Genomic DNA, 4,846 nt, shown 5'->3' on the forward strand with positions numbered 1-4,846 from the left:
ATAAACTATTGACATAAGTATGTTCTACTTACACTATTTCTTTCCCTTCATGGAATACCCCAATTTAGTAGTATAAAACCATAACTGAATGAAGGAAATAAATCTCCAAATTGGAATTTTGATCTCAAAAATCATTTAATTCAATAAATTGTTCAAAGGTAAGAATTGATTTGATTACTAAGGTTTTTAGCAAATGGTAACCAAAGGATATCTGTGATAATCTCCTATAGAACAAAACAAATGTTGACAAATATCAACAATTTAATTATCTAATGATGACTGTGCTGCTACATAAGGGAAGTGTAGGCGTGGTCACTCTTTTTAGTAGTTATCACAGTTGTGATATTAACCCTTCTGGTGTAGGGATAGAGTCAGCAGTAACGAATCAGGCCCTCATTTCTCTGCTCAGTGCTGATAATAGTTTTAGGTAAAAGAAACTAGCAAATACTAGTGTAGAGTGGGTGATTAAAATCCATATATGCTAAACTCATATATGCAAACAAGTAACATTCTTTTTTTACCTACCACTATTTGTATATTTTTCCCAAGCTTAGATTCTTTTTAATGGTGGTAGGAGGAGCTAAGATGAATGGGATTTGATTTGATTTTTTATTCTATTTTTTAAAGATTTTATTTATTTATTTTAGAGAAAGAGAGAGCAAGCAGGCAGGGAGGGGCAGAGTGAGAGAAAGAATCTCAAACAGACCCCCTGCTGAGTAAGGAGCCCAACTTAGGGCTTGATCCCAGGGCCCTGAGATTATGACCTGAGCCGAAAACCTCGAGTTGGATGCTCAACTGACTGAGCCACCCAAGCATGCCTGGATGGGGTTTTAAATATGTCATTTAAAGATTACTTATCTTTTCCATTTTAAAATTGTCCCTTTGGTTTTATCTCTACCAAGATGACACCTGGACATACCATGGGCATCAAAAAAAAAAAAAAACAAAAAAACAACACAACTCAAACTGGGTAGCAGCCTTCTCTAGGACGTCTTTTGTCCCACTTGGTTGTTGTTCATCTTGCTGTTATCTATTCTTGATATTGTGGCTGATGAAAGTCATGTTTATGTCTCATTTTTTTTTCTCCGCAGTCAGTGCCCAGAGGTCCCTTCGCTTCTACAGACAGGCCCCACTAATCTGATGTGGCCCTACCTCAGACTTTCCTGCCACTGCTGCTCTGCTTAATCTCAGCCATATGTTCCTTTGATCCCTTCCTTAAGAATTACCCTCCCTAATTAACCAATGATCTCTCTGTTCTCCACTGAGGACACACAGTAGCTTTGAGACATTTCACTAATTATGCCCAGAATGTGTACAGGTAAAGGTGAGAGTATGGTAGGGTATAGTCTGTGGCCATTTTGTTATCACCACTCAGCTCTGTGTGTCCATCTTGGTGTGGGACATTCAGACAAATGGCCTCCTCCTTAGAGCCAACACATTGTGAGGCTCTTTTCTTTTCAGCATCCCTCACATACACATATGCCCTCTGGAGTTCCTCTATCACTACACAATCTTCATCTTGAGGTTTATCATCAGGTGAACTAGATTGGGAGTGGAATAGAGAACTAGAGACACAGCATCTGATCTTTTGTTCTTTTTCTCCCCTCTTTCTTACCCTATCCAATCTATAGACTCAGATGTGTTCTCTCCATAATATCCCAAGATTCTTTCTATATAGTAAAATAAAAACCCAGGTCTCCAATTTTTTTAATGTAAGAAATATTGGAATTTATAAATTCTTTTGTTTTTCAATTAAGCCTAGATTGTAAAACTACTGTTTCATTGGGACATGAAAGCTGTCATTTACCATACACTTGACATCTTTGTTCCAGATTACGTGACTCTCCCCTGGATCATGGAAATGCTTTAATGGCTGGGTAGTCAAGAAGGCTATAATTTAAAAGAAATACAAAACACATGATCTTATCTTTTAAAAATATTACACCCATTTTCTAGCTCAAAAATAATGTAAAATGAAATATAAAGATTCTGGCATATTTCACAAACCAAAGGAGAACCTTCATCTTAGCCTAGAATTGCCTGGGGCCAGGGCTCAACACACTGTGAGAAACCTCATTTATATTTTCTACCTTACCCTCCATCTCTTTTTATGGCTTTTATTTTTTCATCTCTTTTACCAGTTTTTTATATTCTGGACCAGCTTTCTCTATATTTTTGTCTAAAAAAGGGAAAATATTGGATCCCTATTAAGCTCTCCAGTTTTTATATTTCCTTTTCAAGAATCCAGCTTTAATGGGACTGGAACACCACTGCCCTTTTCCCTTTCCAATTTACTAAACAGAAAACTTTAATTGCTCTAGTTTGGATTATCAGCCCATCTTTCATTCATCTTTTGGTCAAGGGAACAAAATGGCATAGCATAAGTGTGAAATCATTCTTCATATGCATCAGGGTTGGGAGTGAGATTTCTTTTCCATTCCTTTATATATATAAGAGTATAAGGCAAACATCTATAAATATGCACTATAATATTCTTCCTAGTATTTCTATTGCTTTATTTCTATTTACTTATGAAATAAACCTGACACTTTTTTGTTCAGTTCTAAAGTATACATGGTGAATTATTTTCTGAGTAAAACTTTTTTTAATTTGAGGGCTTAAACCCTTTCATACTCACCTTCCTTCTGAGCTTTCCCTAGATAATGTCTCAGGATACTTTAACAAATCATTTAGGATTTTTTTTTTTTAAAGAAAATCTCTTGGGATTATTAATCTGTTCCAGGGTAAAGGTCATAGTTTTCAGGATTTACTTTTTATTCCTGTTTTCCAGGACTTTGAAATTTTTCAAAATCAGTGACTTTTCTAGGACATTTTTCCCAGTGAATGCTGTTTTAACTAATAAATCTACCTTGCATCAGTCTGGTGTCATTTTGAGATCTTATAGATTAACCTGTATCTTGACTAATAATAATATTATGAAAAAATTTTTTTTCTGCTTTAGCTGTTGACATGATGAATGATATTGGGCTCCTAATATCAAGCCATCCTTGCATTCCAGTTGTAAACTTTGTATGGGCTATATTTATTTGTAAAATACTGGTAGATTCTAATTCTTTACTAGAATCTAATTTCATTTTGGATTATGAACTAACATTCAAAAATGACTTTGAGGGCTTTTATTATTATTTTTATAAATATTATCTACCTTTGACAGATGCTGGTATCAATATTCTGCTTTCAAAAAGATGTTGCAAGCATTATATTCTTAGTTCTTTGCAATAACTTAAATAGAATTTAGATTTTAAGAAAACTTAAATAGGATTAGCAATACTGGTTGGTTTAAGTGTTAAAATAATTTGGACTTAGTCCCTAGTGAAGGCTGTTCATGGAAGTTCTGGGGTCTCCAGCATTTTTCCCAGTTGTGGCCCTAAATCCATCTGAAGTGGAAGAAGCAAATTTTGGAGTTCTTGCTGGTGTGAGTACAAACTGGTGGTGGTTAGAGCAGGTGATGTTGGAGAAAGTGCACTAACAATCCAGCTAATCCAGAACCACTTTGTAGATGAATAGGATCCCACCACAGAAGATTCTTACTGAAAACGGGTGGTTACAGATGGTGAAACCTGTCTGTTGGACATACTGTATACAGCTGGTCAGGAAGAGTACAGTGCCATGAGAGACCAATACAAGAGACAGGTAAAGGTTTCCTCTGTGTATTTGCCATCAATAATAGCAAATCATTTGCAGTCAATCTCTACAGGGAACAGATTAAGCAAGTAAAAGACTCAGATGATATACCTATGGTACTAGTAGGAAACAAGTGTGATTTGTCAACAAGGACAGTTGACACAAAACAAGCCCATGAACTGGCCAAGAGTTATGGGATTCCATTCACTGAAACCTCAGCCAAGACCGGAAGGTTGTCAAAGATGCCTTTTACAAACTGTCTTTTAAGTATCAAATGAAGAAATTCAATAGCAATAATGATGGGACTCAAGGTTGTATGGGGTTACCACGCATGGTGATGTAACAAATACTTTTGAAGTTATAGCATCAAAAAAGAGCCACTGTCTAGCTGCATCAACACCCTGGTCCTGAATTTCCTGGAGGAGAAGCATTCCTGTTGCAATCTTCAGTCTCACAAAGAAGCTCCTGCTACTTCTCCAACTCTCAGTAGATCAGTACAATATTCTCTATTTGAGAAGTTCTCTGAATAACTACCTCCTCACTTGGTTGTCTGACCAGAGCAATGAACCACTATTTTCCACCTTGGGTTCTCCCTCAACAAACACAAAAAAACTTCTGCCATCCCAAGTTTTTCATCTGAAAAGTAATTCATGCTCTGAAACAGAGAACATAACTGAAGACATGAAATTCTGTAGGAAACAATGTCTTAAGCTCTAAAGAAGCAACTGCTGGTGACTTTTTTTTTCTTTTTTAATGCTGAACTGTGTTGGGTTTTGGAGAAATGTCATAAATTACTGTTTTGCTGAGAATATGGTTAAGTTGCCATTTGGTTTATTTATAATGTTATTGGCTATGTTCTATAAATTGGCATTGGCCTTGCATTCATAAATAGAAATAATAATAATAATAATTTGGGCTTAAATCTTTACCTTCTTTACCTTCATTGGGAGGTTTCCTTTGTCTACTTTCCCTATTTCTTCTACAGTGATTTTTGTTTCTTTGTTTAGGTTTTGATAGTTTCTTAATTTTTGACAATCAATTTTTTGCTAGAAAATCACATACTTCATTTAGGTTGTCATATTCCTTTATACAGAATTGAATAAATATTCTCATTTAAAAATATCTTCTATGTTTTTCATTTTTTAATTTGGTAAAAATCATAATAAAGAAAACTAGAATAATACTACTTATTCATTTAAGG

The 4,846-nt window shown here is 35.2% G+C and overlaps 1 pseudogene; it reads left to right on the plus strand.

Annotated features, from left to right (window-relative positions):
• Positions 1-275: 275 nt before the first annotated feature.
• LOC114208376 (GTPase NRas pseudogene) lies at positions 276-3,988 on the plus strand (annotated as a pseudogene).
• Positions 3,989-4,846: the final 858 nt, after the last annotated feature.

Source organism: Eumetopias jubatus, unplaced genomic scaffold (assembly GCF_037043125.1).
Source record: "Eumetopias jubatus isolate StellerSeaLion01/CBP00866 unplaced genomic scaffold, mEumJub1_p1.0 scaffold_4, whole genome shotgun sequence".
NCBI lineage: Eukaryota > Metazoa > Chordata > Mammalia > Carnivora > Otariidae > Eumetopias > Eumetopias jubatus.